At 40.3% G+C, this 22532-nt stretch overlaps 1 protein-coding gene across 6 annotated transcripts in view; it reads right to left on the reverse strand.

Annotated features, from left to right (window-relative positions):
- Positions 1 to 11803, reverse strand: part of DYM (dymeclin) — a 317249-nt gene extending 305446 nt beyond the window's left edge. The window contains exons 1-2 of one of the 6 annotated variants that reach the window (XM_072952335.1): positions 11532 to 11783; positions 9396 to 9558 (exon numbers count right to left, since the gene is read on the reverse strand). The gene's annotated coding sequence lies outside the window, so the exon portion shown is untranslated. Of the gene's footprint in view, positions 1 to 8044; positions 8062 to 9395; positions 9566 to 11309; positions 11508 to 11531 lie in introns of those variants that run through there. The other 5 variants (XM_072952336.1, XM_072952334.1, XM_072952333.1 and 2 more) reach the window with 5 other exon arrangements.
- Between the last annotated feature and the right edge of the window lie 10729 nt (positions 11804 to 22532).

A 22532-nucleotide genomic window follows, 5' to 3' on the forward strand; every position in this document is an offset into this window, starting at 1 on the left:
ATGTGCTATAGTTATACTGACCTTGCGAGAGGCTAGGGGAAGGGTACATGGGACTTCTTGGTACTCTTTTTGCAAACTCTTATGATACTATAGTTATTTCAAAGTAAAAAGCTTTTTAAGATAAAAAATAAACCCAGAAATTGAATCTACATGTCCAAGCAGGGTGCCAATAAATCAGACTAACAGGTACTCTCTGTCACAACAACCAAGTTTATTCTTACAAATTAAATGACTTCATCGCCTGCATTACCTCCTGGTGACGTCTTAGGCTCTCACGTTTGTTTTACTTGGTGACTTGGAGTGCTCTTTCACTTCGTTTCCCCAAATAAATGCTTTCTTTCAAATCTTATTTAAAACTGAACTTTTTCAATAAAAATGAAATAAGTCATGGTCCTTTGGGGAATCCACATTAACTTCCTAACTCCAGGGACTGTGAGCAGATCTGCCCTTTACCACCTACTCAAAGGCAATATTTCCTTTTTATCAAACCTTCCAAGTTATTTTACTTGTCTAATAACCCCTGCAACTCTTGTATATGCCTCAACGAAATTTTTTAGGAACAAACAAAAAAGACCACCACAGCTTGTTGCTCTGTTTATCTGGGCACTCATGACAATTGGAAGTTAGCACTGTGGGCGCAACAGCAGCCTACTGGGTAAAAACCTACGTGTGTGGATTAAAGTGGTTAGCTAAGAGAGGGCTGGTTTACCAGCATGAGCACTTCAGTTATGAGTTGCCCTGGCGCTGCCAATGGACTCAGTTTCTTCTCTTTGCTTCTCTGAAATGAACAGGATAAAAATGACACCAGATAAAAAGAAATGAGAATCAGAACAATTTGTTCTCAACTAAAAAGAACATTATTTTACTTTTCTTGTGGTACCTTAAAAGCAATCAATTCAAAACTCACTTTGGGAGTTTAATTAGGTCCGTGAATGCTGTATTTTCAAAAGAACAAAATTCCATCCCACCTTTCCTAGATAAGACAACAATGAAAAATATCAACAGTCTATTAATGAAAATTTAAGTAAGATTCGATTTTTCATTTGTATTTTATTTTTTGAATCAGTAACGCACATGGTACAAATGCAAAGGGTTCAAAGGGTATATCATAAAAAGTCTCTCTCCCATCCCTTCTCCAAACCACCTACTTCCTGAACTCAGAGAAAATATTACTAGTTTCTTAGGTATCATTCCACAGATTTTCTACATATATTCAAACACAAACTTTCTCCTTTTTACACAAACCATAACACACTATATGCATCTCTTTATTTTGCTTTTCCTGGTTAATATATATTAGAAATCATCACTTGACTATATATAAAGTACTTCCTCATTTACTTTTACAACTCAGTAACATCCCAGTTTTTAATTCCATTAATCCTGTATTGATGACATGTAAGCAGTTTATGGTCTTTTGCTATTACAAATCAATTTAAGTATCTGGTCCATAAGATATTTCACACTTGTGTAAGTACAATAAATCCAAAGAAACAGAATTGCTGGGTCAAAATTACATGCATTTCCAATTTTGGCAGATACCGCTGAAGGGAAGTAGAATATTCCACCTCAAAATATGCCCCTGGGCACTTTATTTTGAGCTGAGGGCACTTGAAAAACAGCAAAGGCAGGGTGAGGCCTTCTCTGAACTTTCCTTATCTGCCTAAAGACAGATTCTCCAAAAGGAATCCCATTATCATAAATCATAAGTTGATACGTTTCATCACCACAGAAGACTGACTCATCACAGGAGGGAGGAGAAGTTGACACCACACTGAGGCAAACTACGTCACAAACCACCTTTTCTCTCATCTACTCTTCTAAGGCCTATTCCTCTTTCCTAAATATGATATACACTCCCTTAAGAGGCCTACATTCCACTCCTACCCTCCCTTCCCTACTGAGATGATGCTGAAACCTGAATTCTAAGCCACCTTGGGAGTTACTCCCTTTTCCCTAGGTATCTCCTGTGTATACATGAGCTACACCTGCTAATAAACTTCTGTTTTTCTCCTGTTGATCTCTTTTATTACAGGGGCCTCAGCTAAGAACTCAGAAGGGTATAGAAAATCATTTTTCCTCCCCTACACTGCCTAGCTGCCTTCTTTAGAGGTTGCCAATTACCACTCCCCTTGGCAATGCTTGTTTCTCCACACCACAGCCACCACTGTTGAATTAAACTTTTTGATCTGTGCCAACTGATGAAAATTTTCATCAACAGGTGAAAGTAGTTTTCAGTACAGTTTTCATTTGCATTTCACTTCTCTTGCTGTAAAAGAGGCCATTATCTGCTCATATCTTTTGCTTATTTTCTATTGATTTATAGGAAATAAATTGAATTTTCAAAGCTGCTAGGATAGATCACAATGTATTAAAGTAACTGCTCAATCCAGGACCAATACAAAATCTGGGGAAAACAATATGAATAAAGCCCGCAAGCTATAAGAAGAGACAACAGAATATTAACAAAGAAAACCAAGACAGTCAACTGAGCACAAAACGCAATGCCTCTGTCCTGTTTTCCTCACCAAACCCTAAAATAATGCAAAAATAAATTTTTTTAATTGTCAAAAATTACACAGCCATGCTAGGAAATTCACAGGAAACCAGAAGCTGTAAAACATTTGGAGGTGAGCTAAAAAGGAAAATGGGATAAATAACAAGTTCATACTGTACAGCACAGGGAACCACACTCAATATCTTGTAGTAACTTATGTGAAAAAGAATATGAAAACAAACATATGTATGTTCCCATATGACTGAAGCATTGTGTGGTACACCAGAAACTGACACAACATTGTAAACTGACTAGACGTCAATGAAAATATTTTTTAATTAATTAATTAAGGGGCATGGCATCTAGGACAGGCCAAAAGCCTTCGATCAAGGGCACCAAAAGCATGAACAGCAACCCAGGCCAGAGGCAGAAGGCCAGAGCCCGGGGCAACAGGCCTGGCCAGAACACCCTGCCAGTCACCCCTGCCCTCAGTCCCCCAGCCGGCAACAACCAGGTACTACCCGCTGAGAACACAGAGTGACGGCGGCACCCAAAACAGCTGCAGTGCCGTGGAGGAACAAGTGCAGCCAAGCAGAGAAGTCCAGCCACTGAGGTGCTCTGACTCTTGCCAGAAGGTTCTACCTACTTCTGCCCCCTCACAGAAAGCAAAGTAGTAAACTGAGCCCCAATGCATCTCTTTTGCATCTGATTCATGCCAAGGATTCCAAACACACACACACACACACACACATCACTTGCATCCAACGTATTTGGAACTCCCAAGACCCTCGCTAACAAAACCAGAATAAAATGGAGCCTGAGAAACCCACTATCCAGTCACTTCGCCTCCTTAGAGTCCTCCTGCTCTTCCCTCTCACTGTGCATCATCGGAAGACGTCCTTGGCTTTCAGCTCTTCCTTCTCTCAGTCTGTCAATAACTGAGCCTATCTCCTGGTTTCACTAGTGGCTTCCACGATATTACTTTCAAATCTCTCCTAGTCCCTATCTCTGACAAAAACGCCAGTTCTCTCTACATGTTTAAAACAAAGAATTAATTTTTAACTTAAGGATAATATTATATATACAATTGTATTTTATATATATCCAGTAACTTTGTGGATATCAATGCTCCTTTCATAAATCTATACTAGAAATAAGAACGCAGCTGCTGAGGATTTTAGCAGTACACCTTTCAAAAGACCTATCTTCAATGCAATGTAGTTAAGAACTCAATCTTAACATGTGCAAAACTGACTCTATCCTCCCTCCCCAAATCTCTCACCTTCCCACTACTCCCCTAAAGTTCCCATTAAGTAAAAAACGACCTTGAAATGCTATTTTTCTGCAGTGTATATGACATATCTCCAGAGGCAGACTATTTCTGAGAGGCATGGATCAGGCTTTGTATTTCCTTCCTGTTCCCAAATAGCCTACAGCACACTGCCAAAAAATAAATTACTTAAAAAATACTTACTGAATAGCCGAAGTCCCATAGCTAATAAATATATGAAAAGATCTTCAGTATAAATTAGGAATAAAATACACTAATTGATACAATAAAGTATCATTTTACCTATCAGATTAGTACAGGTTAAAAAAAAAAACCTTAACAATGTGAGACTAATTAACAGGCATCCCCACTATTAGCGTACAGGTATGAGACAGCATCTGTCAACATTTTAAGTGTACATACGCTTGGTGCCAACAATTTTGTTTTCCCTTTTTCAGAAATGTATATATGTATGTGTGTATACACACACACATTTGTACTCAACAGACTGTAAGGCGAAACCTCATTGCTGAAACAGGAGCCCAGAGAAACAGTGGGCAACGATCACTAGCCAAGGGACATGACAAACACTCCAGGTGCCATTAGTCTACCAAGTAATGGAACATTCTCTAAAAGGTTACTATGTTCCAAGTGCTATATTAAGTAAATACAGTTGGATATTCCACCCCAGTGAAATAGAGTAATGAAAATAAAAATACATAAGCCCACAAGTGTAAGATCAGAGGAGGTGTGGAAGATAGAAAGGTGAGAGAAGCAGTAACTGAACCAGCAGAGCTAAGGACGCCCCCAACATGCAATGCCTGCCAAAGGGGATGCTAATAAGAAGGAGGCCAATCCACCCTATGGAACCCCGGGAAGGTTGGGGGGAGACCGTGTGCGTTCTCTGGAGAAATCTGACTGGAGAGCCTCTGGACTCTGAAGCCAAGGTTGGAGAGGGTAATGAGGTAGAGGATGAAAGCAGGGGAATGAAGTTAAAGTCAGCTTTGGGTTACACAATCATGTTTCCCAGCCTCCGAGGCGGGAGATTGGAGGCTTCTTCTCAAGAGGAGCTGAAGGGAGACCCAGCGAAAAGATACAGGCATTTGGGATTCCCCCCATTTAAAAAGCTTGCTTGCCACCTACAGAAATGCCCACCATTCATCAAAATCCACTCACACACAGAACTTCCAATCAATGCTGGGAGTTTCAGTCTTGAGAATGGTCCACCAAAAATGATTAGGCTTGTGAGGAAAGCCTCCAACATGAAATAAAGAAATGAAAATAAACCAAAGAAATTAATCAGAAAACAGATGACTCTAAGAAAAAAAATTTTAAACTAATATCCTCAGAGAGAAAATAAAAACAATGAGTGCTAACATTTAGGTAGCACCTATGCTGTCCCCAGGTTCTATTCTAAGTGCTTGACACATATTAACTTGTTTAATCCTCACTGTAACTTATGAGGTAGTACTGTTAATATTCTCACTGCCTAGATCATGGGTTAGCAAATTATGACCCAAGGGCTAAACCTAGCCTGTGGCATGAGGAATGATTTTTACATTTTTTTAAGTGGTTGGGGGAAAAAAAATCAGTATTTTGTGACACATGGAAATCATATGAAATTACAATTTCAGTGTTCACAAATAAAGTTTGATTACAACACACCTACACTCATTTGTTTACATCTTGACCAAAGCTGCTTTCGAGATCCAACAGCAGAGTAATTACCGCAGGGGCTCAATGTGGCGCACTCATCCCTTTATACTCCTGCTCAGCGCATGACAAATCTCAATGACACATGTGACAATGGCAGCACTTCAAGTGTTATGCATATTGCCACATTTTGATATTTTTAATGACCAGTGGATAGCTCTCACATCAAAACAAGGTAGACTGATGTCATACTTCTAAGTCACAGTGGAGTGTAGTTTTTTTTAATCTAATTAGATGTCAAAGCATTATGTTTATCATATAATAGCATCATAGCTGTCAGAAGAATACAATATAGGAAGACATTAGCTGAAAATGAGGCTGCAACCAAAGTAAGATTCCGAATGGCTCATTTGTTAACCAAGCAAGGAAAGTCATTTACCAATCATGAGTTAAATTGCACTTGATTTCAGCAGACAAAGAAATGTGTCTAGAGAAAATAAAAGGTCTTTAAGACTTGTCTTTCAGTAAAAATATTTGCTCAAAGAAGAGTCTGTATGGGACAATTACAGCCATAAATGTTTTCCAAGATAGCTGAGAAAATACTAATTCAGTACAACATAAAGTGGAATCTGCTAAGATATACAACAGACAATGGTAAAAACATGTTTGAACCAGAAAAAGGCTTAGCTAGGGATTTCAAAGTGTAGAAAAGATAAACAAGATTGTACTTTATAGCACAGGGAAATATATACAAGATCTTGTGGTAGCTCACAGCAAAAAAAAAAAAGTGACAATGAATATATGTATGTTCATGCGTAACTGAAAAATTGTGCTCTACACTGGAATTTGACACAACACTGTAAAATGACTGTAACTCAATTAAAAAATGTTTAAAAAAAAGATAAAAGAAAAAAACCACAAATGGTCAACAAAAAAAAAAAAGAAAAGGCTTAGCTGGACAAGTTTACAAACCTTGTAAAAATGCAAGGTGTTTAAAGACTATTCATTACTCATTGTACTATCTATCAGCAGGTACTCTGTATAAAATATGTGAATCTAACACGTTATTGAACCAGTAGTGTCAACAGTTAACTTCATTCACTCTCATGAACTTAACTATCAGTTCCATGAAATTTTTCTCAGAAATAAAAGCTGAATATCATATGCCCTACCACACAACAACGTGATGGCTTAGCAATGGTATGGTTTTATTGAACTTTTTAAAGCTCAAGGATGAGACAGGAATTTTTCTGAATAAGAATCCCTCTCAACCACTGTTACTGAACAGTGAATGGCTGTGGAAATCAGTTTTTGTTACAGATTTGGTATTTCTCATGAATTTGACCAAAAATTAGAAGGCCAACAGCACTTACATGTAAAATCCATACTGAGGTAAAGTCATTTCAAGGACAACTGACATTGTCTGAATCACAGATCATGTCAAGCTGCTTTATACACTTCCGATGCTATCAAAAATTAAGACTCAAGTTCTCCACTGTAACACATGTATGTGGTAGATGTATTTTCCAAAGTCAAACTACAGTTCCAGCAGCATCTTTCAGACCGCAATACAAATACTTTCCACATTTCAAAAACCATTTAACTGTGCAACAAGGAGCTTCCTGTAATTCTCAACTGGAAGTGATTATTCAATAATGGAATGAAAGGTAAATATCAAGAAATGAATCTAACAGAATTCTACAGATGCCTTCCAAGCAATAAATACACTCTATGAAAACCATGTTCATAGACTGCTATCAGTATTTGGCAATACTTATCTGTGTAGGAAGATATATTCCAAGATGAAATACATACAATCTTACTACAAATCAGCATTAAATGTGAACATCTGTAATCAATTTTGATCATAGGGAACAGTAAGTTTAAACTCCAGTTGAGTAAAATGTTATCCCTTCTCCCCCAAAAGAGATTTCATTCTTCTCATTATTACAAAAAGTTCTCAATCATTATTACTATTGTATTTTCAATTTCATCAATAAAAATATTTGTGGAAATTTTTTCTCCCTTGTAATATAAGTACCTATATAACAGTCTTCATTTACCTCTGGACCCACAAAGCTTAATTTTACAATCTGGGCCTTTACACAAAACACTGGCCAACTCTTGACCTAGAAGAATAAACTGAGGCAAAGAAAGATTACGTGACTTGCCCAAGACCAAGACTAGAGTTAGAAAGTGACAGACCAGGTTTCAGACCATGGCAGGCTGAGTGCAGAAACCAAGCTCTTAACCACTATATCACACTGTTTTCACGAACCAAGAACAAGATGTGATTAAAAAAAAAAAGTAAATGTTCAAAGAACAAGAACAGACACTTGAAATTAAAAAGTGATTTAAAAATTCAACAGAGGAGAGAGAAAAGGTCAATGAAACTCCCATAATCAAGAACAAGAAGACGAACAGATGGGAAACAGGAGACAGAAAATTCAAAGATCTGTTTAGAAGGTCTTAACAGATTAGTAACATGAGTTCCAAACAGAAAGCATGAACAAAATAGAAGGGTGTGAAGTCAAGTTGGAACAAGGTCTGAGACTACTTTACATGCACACCAGCAGAGACCGTGAAGCCTCTGGGACAGGGACGAGAAACAATTCACTGCTCACAGCAACAGCAGCAGCCAGAGTAACATCTTGCATCAGTTTCCTGGGCCCCAATCCCCATAGGTCTTGCAATGTATTTGGTAAAAACCAGTTACATATTCTGGAAAAAAAAAGCAAACAAAGTTGAGGGGGCACAGGAAAACAAGGTAAACTACTCAGCTCAGCAGTGATATTTATACAGTCACAGAAATGCAAACACCGAACAGTAAGTTAACCAAACATTCTTAAGTGTCTATACTGGAAGGGCTGGAAGACAGGGAGGAGGAGGACCTCATCTACCATTACACAGTCAACGGGCGTTACCTGAAATTGATTAATCACAAAGTAGCCATTTAGATATATTTATAAACACAGATAAAAGTAGTTATCTCTGGGAACCAGACTAAAAAGGATAATATGCCTCCTGGTGTTATCTTTTCTAACAATTTGCAAGTATTACTTTAAGTAGAAATATTAACTTATAAATAAATTGGAGAGTGGTATGCTAAAACACACCACCATCAGAGAGCCAGGATCTTCACACCTGCAGACAGCCAAGACCTCAAAAGCTAAGGTAGAAAGTGGAAACCCCTCAGGAAGCAGGATACCAAAGTACAGGACTTCCTGAAATCCTTTCCACCTCTAAGAGTCAGTCCTCTCCCCGTCCTGGGAAAGGAAGAGCAGAAACAGCCATCCTGCCCCTCTGCTTTTCAGGCCCAGAGCACTCAACCATGCCTAGGTCAGCTAGTCACATAAGGAAAACCCTAGAAGGGAATTCTAGCCCAAGTCTCATAGTAGCTCATTCTTCCTGTAAATTTTCTCTCACTTTGAGTCTTCCTGTTGAATTGGAGGTGCCTCTATTACCCACTGGGACCTCTACCCTCTCACCCTGGGCATGGGAACCATCACTGCCCCAGAGTGTCCTGTGTCATCAAGTAGCAGCTGAGCATTATATATACTGTGGTTACAAGTATACAATACCTTGAAAACATGAATATGAAAAAGACTGAAATGAAATACAGAAAAACTTTACACGTTGATTTTATACTTAATGCCTTCTAAAGGCCTCATTTTACCAAAGCCTCAGGTATTTCCCATATATTCGATTATAGTCACTAAAAGGAGAATGGAACAGTCCTCTCCAGCACTAACCATCCCCACTATCCACAAACTGAAAGACGGCACACTGCATTCGTGGTAGCAGACAAAATCACCTATTTTCTTAAGTCTCAACAAGATACTGTGGTAGGCAGAATAACAGCTTCCAAAGATGTCCACATCCTAATCTATGGAAACTGTGACTCTGCTATTTTACAAAGCAAAAGGAACGCTGCAGGTATAATTAGGTTAAGGACCTTAAGACAGGGGAAATTACCTTGAATATCCACATGCACCTGAACTAATCACATGGGTCCTTAAAAGTGGAGAACCTTTCTTTCCCAGCTGCGGTCAGATCAACTACAGAAGAAGTCAGCTGGCAACACTGCTGGCCTTGAAGATGGAGGAAGGGGGTCACAAGCCAAGGAATGTGGCAGCCCCTAGAAACTTCCAAAAAGGAACACAAGCTTTAAACACTGACTTTAGCCCAGGAAGACCCATTTCCACCTTCTAAAATACAGAACTTTAAAATAGTAAGTTTGTATTGCTTTAAGCCACTAAATTTGTGGTAATTTGTTACAGCAGTCACAGAAAACTAATATACACATTAAACAACTTCTAACAATATGTGAAATCACCTAGAGGAGAGAAGAATCCTCCAATTGCCCGAATATTTAGACCATTATGAGACACAAAAGTAATTTGTGCACATTGTGGTATATTTCACTCCTGTTTTTCTCCTGCTCTCACAACATTCCAACTGTTGGAGAGCCAGCCAAAATGACAATTCTTCAAACTTCCTATAGAGGGATGAACCGTGTTAACCAAGAAAATGGGTCAGGATAGTAGGACTGACTGGAAAAATCAGGAAACAATTACACAGTATTTTTCAGTCAAACATCATGATGTCTGTACTTCTGACTTCCTTTGTATCAAATGGATACCACATTTAAAAATAGTAAGTCCTTCTAGATATTGATATTAAGAGCTTACTATTAACTTTTTAGGTGTGATAATCATACTGTGGGTATATTAAAAAAAGACAGTGACTCAATCTTCCATAGACATATGCTCAAATATTTACAAATGAAATGGAGTGGGGATAAGAATGGATAGAGGCATAGAAGGAACTAAATTAACCTGAGTTACTAATTGAGTTGGGTACTGGGTACTTGGGGGTATATTATCTCAGTCTGAACCTTTCCAAATTTTAAAGACACAAAAACAAAGTCCTCGACCTATTTATCATAATGATACAGATTTCTTAATATACATAATAGTTGGAAGTCCCTCCTGAAACATAGCTCCACCTCAACTTTCTGCCACTTAATCCCCACCTCATTTAGCCCTATTTACTAACTCAGTAAGTTTCAGGAAGTCACCTAACCTCAAGAAGATTGTCTTCATCTGCAGAATGGGAATATTTATACTTGCCCAGTCTATCTCTGACTTGCGGAGAGAATTATCTAAGATAAAAACTACAAAGCAATATAACCATTCTAAAAATCTATATATTGACAAATTTCATGCTCAACAGCAATCATTCACCTATTCTTACAGACCCTCTTCCCTTCCACCTCCAGTTCCTCTTTTGAGCTCCCAATTCAACAGCCCAAACGCCAGGGTCCCTCTGAAAGGTACCTAGTCCATCTATCCTGTGTACCCCTTTGCTGGCCCTATTACAATCATGCCATTGCTTCTCTATATTTCAGGTCTTTCATCCTATCAGCTTTATTAACCCACTACTGTCCCCGGTTCGCAAATACCCGGCTACCCTCCCACCCTCTCTCACCTTTCAGTTGAAACATAATTGCTAGTTGCCAGGGAGTGGGGGAGGGAAGAATAAGGAGTTACTGCTAATGGGTACAGGTTTCTTTCTTGGGTAATAAAAATGTTCTGAAATTAGATAGTTGCACAACCCTGTGAATATGCTTTTTAAAAAAATACTGAGTTATACTTCAACTGTACTTTTAAAGCGTGAATTTTACGGTATGTAAATTACATCTCAACAAAAATGTGCACGTCAAAAAAAAAATCAACATTATTGCTCACCCCGCCCATCACACGCCTATTTGTCAACCTCATTTCCCGAAGCATCGACTTGCTTGCTCTTCGGTATCCCCTCCCCAACTCCCAACAGCAGACTCGGACAGAGGCCCCCCTCACCCTCTTGATTAACACACCCCCTCACCTCTCGGCTCGAAGTGCCACTGAAACCTGGAAGTGGGGGAAGGGGAGTTGGGGGCAGCTCTCGTGGCTCAGACGGGGTGGCCCCGCCCCCGCTGGCAGAAGGGACCCTTCTCCCCGACCTCCCCGGGGGAGGGGAGGGCGTCCCCAAGCCCGCTCTGACAAGCGGCGGGGGGCCTCGCCCGGCTTCCCGGGCCGCGCTGCCGGGGGTGGAGCCACAGCCCACCTGTCTCAGCAGGCGGGGAGATCCGCTTCCTGCTCACGGACGGGCGAGCGGGTGGCAGAGGGGACAGGACGAGCCCTGGTCGCCGCCGCAGCGGGGGTGGCGCACGCCAGCTCAGGCCTCCATGTTTCCACGTCTCTGCGGCTCCGGCTCCGGCTCCAGCTCCGGCTCGTCTCCCGCCCGGGCAGCGTCAGTGCGGAGAGGCGGGCAAAGAAAAGGGAAGCGGCCGAGAACGCCGCTGAGGACCGAACGGCCTGGCGCGCTCCGGCCGGCGGTCACGTGGCGCGCGGACTTGTGGGAAATGTAGTCCGTCGGGCGTTACGCGTCTCCCCACCCTCCTGCGCCTCCAGGGCAACGGCCGAGCCACGCGGCAAAATCCAGACGCCGCTGAACCTTCCAAGCCTCGTGCTGGGGTCCTGGCTTCCCCTACAGCACTTGTTCTGGTACCCTACTTATTAAGGCCCCTGTTCATTCCTACCCAGTAATCACCCCAAAGTCAGGCAATTCCTTGTACGGCTGTGAAGAATTGGGAAATAGGAAAATAATATTTGATGGAGTCAGGTAGCAGGTCTAGAACTGCCTGCAGTTCTGTCAGAAAGGACAGGCCAGCAGGAAAGAGTGTCAATATGGTGCAGTGCCAAAAGTGTGGAATTTGAAGTCAAATGAGCTGTTACCAGATTGACGTCCTGAGTCCGTCCTTCACCTCTCCAGCCAGTTTCTCATCTGAAATATATATACAAGATAAATATACAAGGTAGTGATGGTGCTTTCCATACAGGACTATGGACGATGTCAGCAACAGTAATAACAACTCATATTATGGGTTATTTTCTATGCACTCTACACTGTTACTTTATTTATTCAAATAACGCCACGAGATAGATATCACTGTCATTTCCATTGTTTTTTTTTCTAGTTCCTTAAGTTGTAAACTTCAGTTGTTGATTTGCTATCTTTCTTCGTTTATAACATAAACATTTATAGCTATAAATTTCCCCCTTGGCAATATTTTCACTCTGTCCCATAAGTTTTGCTATGTTGTATTTTTAGTTTTGTTTGTCTCAAGATGTTTTCTAATTGCCTTTGTGATTTCCTCTTAGATCCACTGGTTGTTTAAAAGTGTGTTAATTTCTCCAAAAACAGAAGGAAAAAAGGGTGGAGCAAGAAGTGGAGCCAATTGTCTTTCAAAACTTTCTAAGCTGAGCTTTTACTAATTACTGGTTTGCAGTGTCTGGAGTGCCGCTTTTCTTTGTCGCAAGCTGAATACAAGAGGGGGCTGACTCTCTTCTTAGAACCTAAAGGGCCAAAAAGGACCTATGCCTATCAGAAGGCCAGTCCTTAAGCAGGATCAAAACTATCCCCCAGATTATTGTTTCAATCCTGTCCAAGAAAAGTGCTCATGTTTCCACTTCCTAGGAGAGAAGAGCAGACTTCGGGGTCAGACTTGTGTTTGAATTCCAGTTCCATGAGAATGAGTTGAATGACTTGGGAAAGCTATCCTAGTCAGTTCTTAGTTTGTTGGCTCCTGTAACTGACTAGTTTTCTTCTCAGTAAAAAGGAGACAGTTGAATCGTCCCTTTCAAGAGCTACTAAAATGTCAGGGGGAGATACTCAAGTGATTTGTTAATTTACCATTCGATGATTTCTAATTGTTCTGCATTTTTTTCTATTTAGTTCCAAAACATTTAGCAAATGTATCCCCCAAGGCACTGTGGGTGGTGGCTGCCTTCAAGGAGCTCACCAACCTGTGAAAGACACAGTAGGTACCCAGCTATTTGTAGTGCAAGGTCACCCACAGAACTGTTGTATGGAGCCTGCAGGGCACAGGGGCAAGAGACCCTCTGAAAGAAGGAAATGGAAGGCTTCCCAGAGGTTGTATTTAAATGGGGTGAAAAGTGTTCTGGTCCCAGTTTCCAAAGTCGGGGGAGGGGTGATTCTCCAAAATCAACGGGGTGTCTTATGATTCTATTCAATTCTGACATTTAGAGATAGAATCAGATGCCACAGGTAAGGGCTCAGTCCCACAAGACCACACTCCATTTCTGATGTCAATGCCAAGTCTAGGTTGTTACCTGTACTTCTGACTGGCTATAAATCAGATTCCCATGACCCCCTCCTTGAGTTTGATTAATTTGCTACAGTGTCTCACAGAACTCAGAGAAACATTTTACTTACTAGATCATCAGTTTATTATAAAAGGATATAATAAGGAAACAACCAGGTGGAAAAGATGTATAGGGCAAGGTATGGGGAAGGGGCACAGAGCTTCCGTGCTCTCTAGTACACCACTCTCCCCAAATCTCCACGTGTTCACCAACCAGGAAGCTTTCTGGAACCTGTCCTTTGGGGGTTTTATAAAGACTTCATTATATAAGTTGATTAAATTATTGGCCATCGGTGATTGAGCTCAACTTCCAGCCCCTCTCCCCTCTGCAGAGTTCAGAGGGGTGGGACTGAAAGTGCCAGTCTTCTGATCATGTGACTGTTTCTTCAGGCAACCTGTACCCAAGTTTTGGTGTGTTCAAGTCGCCTCATTAATATAACAAAAGACACACTGCTCTATTCATTTAGGAAATTCCGAGAGTTTTAGGTGCTCTGTGCCAGAAATGAGGACAAAGACCAAACACGTATTTCTTATTATAAACCATATCTCAGTATTTCCACTGCCTTGAGCAGGTGGCAACGAACCCCGAATAGCACACAGCTCTCCTTTATCAGAACATACAGTTTTCTAAAAAAGAAGTGCTAAGGGAGAGATTTACAAAGGATTGAAGCTTCTCCTTTGATACAATCCTAAGCATTAAAAGAGCATTAGGAGGGGGAGGTGAGTACCAGCTTTGCACTTTTTATTATATACATACACTTCTGAATTATAATTTTTGGAAAGAACATTCATGATTCATTCCATAAATACTGTGTATCTATTCTGGACCAGACACTTACAGGTGCTGGGGATTCAGAATGCACTAGTCTTATAATAAAAATTAAAATAAAACATAAACATTGAGAATAGATAACAGACGACTAGGCTCGGAAACAGATTGTTCATGTTTTACTTTCTTTTCCTTCGGATTGTTTAAAGTCTATCTTCAAAGTCAACAATAAGAAGAAAAAAAGGCATCATAAAAAAAATGTAGGATGGGGGTCAGGAGGGATTTTTAGACTATCTGTATTTTAACGCTATTTTATAATAAGAATACATTAATGTATTAGTTGTAGAATAATATCAAATTAAAAATTAGAAAAGATGCACTGGTAAGTGAAGAGTTTGGAGAGGTCACCCATGTTGCTGTTTTTCAAAATTGTGAAACATGTAACAAAAAGAAATATATAACAGACACAGCTTAAAGAACAATACTGTGAAACCCACTTCTGAACTAAGAAACAGAATAGCAGCAGTATTTCCCAAAGCCCTATGCTTCTCCTTGATCGCACCTCTCTCCCCTGAGAGGTTAACCACCATCCTAACTTCTATCCTAATAATTCTCTAGATTTTTAGAGCTACATAAAATGAACTACATAATAATAATAATCATTATGTATTATTTTGTGTCTTGCTTTTTTTTCTCTGAACTCTTTCAAGATTCATCCATGTGGATGCATACATCCAAGAATTTACTTTATAATTTACTTTTTAATTGACTTGCCTCTAGTAAATGGACAGATGTTAAGGTTATATCTAAATCTTTACATATGTATACCTGTGTAAGCACCAATCACATCAAGGTAGAGAACATTTCCAGGACCCTAGAAAGCTCATGTGTTCTCCTTTTGAATCACTATCCCCCAGAAGTAACCACAATTCATACCTCATGCTACATAATTACTTTTGAGTTCATTTTTCACTGTGGCATAGTATTCCAGTCTATACATATTTTGTGAATTTTACACATAAAGTAATTGTTGATTGGCTTTTGGATCTCTTGATCAGGTGAACTAAGAAAGCTTGCTTCCATCACTTCATTAACTGAAAATGATATTAACCCACAGTTTACACAATGGAATTTTTTGAGCCCTGCTTAAAGCATTATAACAAGGTTTTATTACACCAATTTATTTGTCCATCCTACTTTGGATGGACTTTTTGAGGGTTTTTCTGTTTTGTTTTGTTTGGGCTATTTCATAGACAATACTTCTGAGAATATTCTTGTACATCTCCTGGTCTGCAGATACAGTTTTCTCTCGTATCCAGACTCTAGGAGAGGCATGGCTGGGTCACACTGTAAGTGCATGTTCTGCTTTATCAGAGAATGCCAACTTATTTCCAAAGCAGCTGTACCAGTTTACACTCCCACCAGTGGTACATACAGACCTTTTCTGTTCTTCATCCTCCCAGCTCGTGATGTTCAATTTTAACCATTCCGGTGTTTTCTCATTGTGGTTTTAATTTGCATTTTCCTGCTGAAATATGTGTTTCCATACGTTTATAAGCCTTTCTTCTTCTGCAAAATACGCTCTTTAACTGCCATCCTCCTTCTCTCTTGTGAAATGACTTCTAATCATCCAATGATTAGAAAAGACCATGCTGAGTAGCTCTTTAAATTTCACTCCAAAGAGTTTAAAGTGAAGCTGGGGGACACTGATAGGTGGAGACCATGAGATTCAGATCCAAAGTGGATTCCCAAGTACAAGGACTAGAATCGTTAGTCAGGAAAGGGGCCATGTGCACCAGGCAGACTTCTCAGATGGTTCCCCTAGATTCCTGGCCACCGATTTATACACATCTCCAAACACCAAATACAAAACTAGGTGCTGATGTAAAGGGATTTTTGCAGACATATTAAGACTCCAAATCAGTTGAACTTACATTAGCGAAATTATCTAGGCATGTCTGATTTAATCACACGAGCCCGTTAAAAGCAGAGAATTTTCCCTGCTGGTCCCAGAAGATTGGAAGACAGAGACGTGCTCTGCCAGCCCTGGAAGAACGTGAACATCCTTGCTGTGAGCTGCTTATGCGACACACATGCCAGGGAACCACAAACAGCCTCTAAGAGCTAAGAATGGTCCCTGGCTGACTAGAGGGAAATGGGAACCTCAGTCCTACAGCCACAAGAAGATGAATTCTGCTGGCAACCAGTGAACTTGGATGCCCAGATGAGAACTGCAGACCTGGCCAATGTCCTGGTTTCAGCTGGTGAAAGCCTGAGTGGAGAATCCAGCCATGTCATACCCAGTTGCCTGACCTACAAGAAAATATGATAATAAACTTGTGTTGTTCTTAAGTCACTAAGTTTGTGGTAATTTGTTATGTAACATTAGAAAACACCAAGGAAGTATGAAACTTCATCTGCTGAATTACAAGTCAGGAGCTGGACCTGTGTCTGTTTGTGGATGTGCAACATACAGATGCAGGGGCATCATTTACATCGTTGTCCATGTGAATGGGGCCCTCTGAAACTGGACAGTGCACACTCAGCACAAACGTACACAGCAGTCCTGCAGGAGTCTCCGCTCTTGCCGTTTCAGCATCTGGGCTACCTCTTTTAACTTTCTATTTTTTTTGCCATTTAACCATTTTGGCAGAAATGAGAGGACTGAGCTAGGTGTACCTTAAGGTCCACACCAGCTCAGCATTTGGAGTGTTTATATTCTGCAACTACTCTACCGCACACTGCCCTGAGTTCGTACCTTCTCAGTGTAACTTTCACTTCACTTCACTATGTCTGCCCGTAGTCTGTTCCTTAGGGAGCTGTCACCGCGTTAATCAATTTGGCTTCGAGGATGGAACCAGCCAGTAGCCCTGTAGGGAGGAAACCACAAGGGAACGTCCCTCCCCTTCTTCCTTTTGGTATGAATGAACTCAGGACATTTAGCTTTAGAGTCCAGGAGGCTTAAGATCCACGGATACAAGTTCTTTTCAACCCTGTAAGTGGAACAGATCGACACACTAGTGTTGGTCATTTTGAGGAAGTGCTGACTCACCTGTTTCTTTGGATGGTGGCTTAGTAATGAAAAAATGTGACAAAACCCAGGTCTTTCAGGCGAGCCTTGAAGAATTATCTGAGAAGAAATGCAGTTAAAATTAACTAAGGCAAAATAAGCTACTGAAAACTAGGGAAGTTACAAAGTCATGCTGGAAGGTGAGTAAAATCAAAGCTTGAGAACAAGTCCACACTGATTAGTCCACACTCCCTGCTCCATTTCTGCCCAGTTACTCCCACCGGGGTTTTTTACACGGTGTCAGCAGCTGTGACCGCTCTGAGGGGGTCAATATTTTAAAACAACTTAAGAGTATGGCTTTGGATTCCTAGACTCTACACATATTTAAACTCTACGATGCCATTTCCTTCACTTTTTCAGTTTTGAAAGGATCAGTTCAGATCAGGTAAGATCACATGTGAAGCACTCTTGCATAGCACCAGGCACACGTGCTGAACAAATGGCATTGTTCTCTTTAGAAACTTAGACTAATGCCTCTGAAGTTCTTTAATACCGTATACTTAATGGTGTTTTACATCATAACTAATAATACTGCATCATTTATTGATCTGCCCATAAATATGGCCTTCCAGTTACTCTCTCAACAATATTTCCTTATTAGTGGGCACAAATACAAATCAAGGACCAGAAAATATGAATGATAATGCATTTCCCAGTCATGTTATATTGACTGTAATTTCATAGAAGAAGTATACAGTTACTCATCTTCCAACAATGTCTTCTCTTGAACGCCTTAAGCAATAATGACTGCCTCCCTAGAAGGTGATATATGTCAGCACTGATGACATCCCTGCCTCGCACACACCACCGCCAGCAAGCAGGGCAGATGAAAGGCCTGACTGCAGGCAAAGAAAAATGGTCCCACTCATTCTAATTATACCCCTTCTCACACATGGTTTAGACCCCACGCAGGAGAGCACACCACCACATGGAGGCAAGAGAGGACATTAATCAGAAGGACAAGCTCTCATCATGGAGCAAAAGTTTTAAAAGCCCTTACAAGAGTAAGGCACAGCCACCTCTGCAGAATTGACTGGCACATGACACAGAGCCTGTGGAAGGGCTGGGGTGCCCTTCTTGGGTGTCAGCAGGAGAGGTGCACAGGATATAAGATGCTCACCTGAACTACTATAAACAGTAGCACCGCAGTCAGACTATGGACAGGAGAGAGCTGAGAAGGGCCCAGACCCCTGGCCCAATCCATGGATCAGCTGGGGACTGCTTCGAGACCAGATCCTTGAATGTGTCCTGTGTCACCAAAAGTCAGCCTGTAAGCACCATTCTAGTAATCAACTTAGTACACTGTTATCAAAGAAATAATGTAGCAGTTTTTGGAAACCATTTGCTGCTAGACTGCTCTCCTGGAACCAAGGTTCTGGCCACATGGTCAGAGATAACTTCCTAGGTGCAGAATTCAGTAACTGGGGGGTGTCTGGTGGACGCCAGGGGCAAGATAGAGCATCAAAGAGCATCTAGAGGAGAAAACAGAGATGAGGCCTGCCCAGTTTAATCCAGGATAGACTGCCCCACTAGAAGGCAATTCTGAGTCCCAGACATTGGAAGAAAACTTGGAAAAATTTTCAGAATACACTTCCAGATGTAGAGTTAAAAACAGTATCTCTGCTTGTCCTGGTCCAAGGGTGGTTCTATCTAAAATATTGGTTCTTCACAGTTACAAATATGAAGTGAGTTAGCCATGAGGATGACTGGGAGAAAGCGTACCATGATGGTAGACAGTCTATATAAAGGACCTACAGCAAGAAGGTAGCTAGCTGGCCAGTAAGAAGAATAGAATAGTGCCCGGCTAATCAGAGGAGTCAGTGAGGGACTGGTCATAAGCGAGGAGTGTAGAGAGAAAAAAGGACAGCCAGATATGTCTGATTTTTACTAACTGTAAGGAATTTAGCTTTTACCCTGAGTGACATGGAGAGTGTTTTCAGAATACTGCATGGAAGTATGATAGGATCTGACTTATGTGTCTGAAGGATAATTCTGAGACTGTGTTGAGGATAGAGTATTAGAGCAAGAATGCCAAAATAAAAGTAAGAATAGATGTGAGGGAATTGCAATAATTCAGGGGAAATACAATAGTGGTTTGGAACAAAGTAATAGATCGAAAAGTGATTAGAAGTGATTTAAATTGAAGTGTATATTGAAGATTAAGCCAACAGGATTTCCTGACAGACTGAACGTGGGATTGAAAAAGAGACACCGAATGTGCCATCACCTGAGACAGAGAATTTGTGAGTGGAGTAGGTTTGGAGATGAGAGAAGACTCGGGGCACAGATTTGATGTATTCAGCTAAGAAATCTATTATGACTATTCAGGAGGAAATACCATGGAGGAAGAAACAGCATGGACTTCCTCAACCTCAGGAAAGAAGTCTCAGCTGGAGGTAGCAATCTGGGAATCGTGGTCATGTACAGACAATGTGCCAAGGAAGGCTGGGGGAAGTGATGCTGACGGAGTCTGTAAGATAAGTGAGCGATGACAATTACATTTCGTGACACAGAGGGCCTTGCTGACATTGAGAAGAGCTTTTTTGTAAGTGTTGATAATTGAAGTGTGACTGAAAGTGTTTAAAGAGAATGGAAGGACAGAAATTGGAGACAGGTGTTATAGAATCTCTTGCTACAAAGAGGAGAGAATGACATGAAGTAGTAGCTGATAAATGAAAAGGAATCAATGAAAGATTTAATGTTAAAGATGAACAGAATAACAGATTGCTTCCTTGATGATGTAAAATGACCCAGTAAAAAGAGAAATGTAGATAAAACAAGAGATATAGAAGCTATTTTGACTAATGTCTTCATGTAACCAGAAGGAAATGAGGTCCAGTGTATAATAAAGATGTTGGTTGCCTTTGGAGAGGAGCACAGATGATGAATGCATTTTTAAGAGTAGGTAGGAAGGTAGCATATAACTGAATGGGTGCTGGAAAACTGGAAGATATAACTGGAAGATTCTGAGGAAGTTCTCTTTGAAGGCTTAAATTTTTCTGAGTGAAATACTAAGTTTATTTAATATCACCTAATAAGTTGGATGCTGTGGTTGTTTTTTAGGCCAATACTCTCCTTCAAATTAAAGTGCAAACATTATTCCTATTTGCAAAGTCTTTTTATTACAAATAGTATTGAATTGTTCAATTTTGATACAGAGATTATATGATTTACAGTCTAATATTAGCCACAGCAAGTTCCCCTAAAAAAGCAGTAAGAGCAGTATTTATTTCAAAACCAAAGTGTTAAAGAAACAAACAAAATACAGTCATTGGCTGCTAATATGTTTATTGAGTAAAGCTACTTCATGTGAAGAAATTAGGCAGACCTTTAAAACAGATAAGAGGAGAAATTTGTGAACTCTAATTGACAGATAATAATTTCAGCATGAACAGTCAGAATGGCTCAACTATGTAATGGAAAATGTAAATTCTGCACATACTTGTGATGCTGGAGAATTACCAAAAAGGTTACAATTATTTAATGTTAGGGATCTCACTATGACCCTTCCAGTTCTTTAATTCTTTAATTAAAGATCAAAGTTTTCACACTGTCAGGGGCTTTATCTTCTTCTCTGACATGAAGCAGGGTGAAGAACTACAAAGTGAATGGGGGAATTTAATTTTAAGATGCTGTAAGCAGGCAGTAAACATTATGTTCTGTCATTGACATGCCAAGAGTTAAATGGAAGCTCTGTGAGATGCTCGATGCCAAACTGCTGAGTCATCTTTGAGTTCATAAAGGATTTGATGTTTAATTATTACTCTAATCAGAGTTGCTCTGATGCTCAGATACTTTCTGAATCTGAGGGTTAAAAAACAATTGATTCATTGTGCACCTTTCACATCTCACATGTGCCACATTCCGTCTTGTCCACTGTGCACTGATCTCCTTCACCTCCTTCACTTCCGGTTGGTTCCTACCTTGCGGTCTCTGCACAAGCTTTTCTCTATTGCCTGGAGCGCTCTTCCCACTGACTGCTTAAGGATGGTCCTATCTCATCTTCCAGGACCTAGTTTAGGAATAACCTCTCAGAAAAGCCTCCTGTCCCCTCAACTAGAGCTACCCTGTCCCCCTGCACCACTCCATTACAGCTTTCTGGAAACCATTGGTCTCTCTCTGACTTTATTTTCATTTCTGTATGTGGTCTCCTGCTCTAGAATGTAAGCCCCAAGTTAAAAGGGGAGCACTGTCTTATTCATCCCTGTGTATCCTGACCCTAGAAGAGGATCTGACACTTCATACAAACTCCGTGAATACTCTTCAGTAAGTAAATGAACCTCATAGTTCTCAAAAATAGCTGGTGATAATTAACATGAAATACCTATTGTAATACATATTTAGTGTTTAAAACTAAAAATACTGGTTTAAATGTTGTGCTTGTATGAAATACTGTAACTGATGTTGCCATTACTGTCATCATATGTCATAGATGGTTTAAAATAAGAAAACTATAACAGAATGCTAATTTATGCTAAGACATTAGACTTCCCATATGCCTAGTTAAGGGAGGCAGTTAAAAAAGCATCAGTGTCTTTCAGTGACAGGCAAAGCAAGATCTGAGAGAAAATAAACATCCTTTGTATTTAGAGACCCAACTCTAAGTTGTAACAGCAAGTGCTACCAGAGAGTAGGTTCTTGTCTCATAGCAGAAAGAATTCAGACAAGATGCAAAGGTCAAGAAAGAAAAGTGAAGATTTATTAAGCAGTAGTAAGCTCTCAAGGGGACAGTGGGCAGACTCAAGTAAGTAGCTGGGCTGAGTCTCTTTGGCAAGATGGTTATAAGGGGTGTAAAATAAATGGGTGGAATATTCACTGGGGAGAGAGGAATTTGGGGTGTTATTCCCTAGTTTTCTTCCCAGGTCCACCTTCCTGAGGAGAGGAGGGAGTTTTGTCCTTATTTAGCCTTAATTGGAAGTGTCATGGCATCGGCACCTGATGGGTACTTCTTATCTGCAAGGCTAATTTTATTGTAATGAGGACTTAATGTGCAAAATGCCATTCAGATGCCAGAGACCCTCACCTTTTCGCAACTTTCTTTTTCTACCTCCAAGACACTTA

The sequence above is a fragment of the Vicugna pacos genome, chromosome 30 (assembly GCF_048564905.1).
Source record: "Vicugna pacos chromosome 30, VicPac4, whole genome shotgun sequence".
Classification (NCBI taxonomy): domain Eukaryota; kingdom Metazoa; phylum Chordata; class Mammalia; order Artiodactyla; family Camelidae; genus Vicugna; species Vicugna pacos.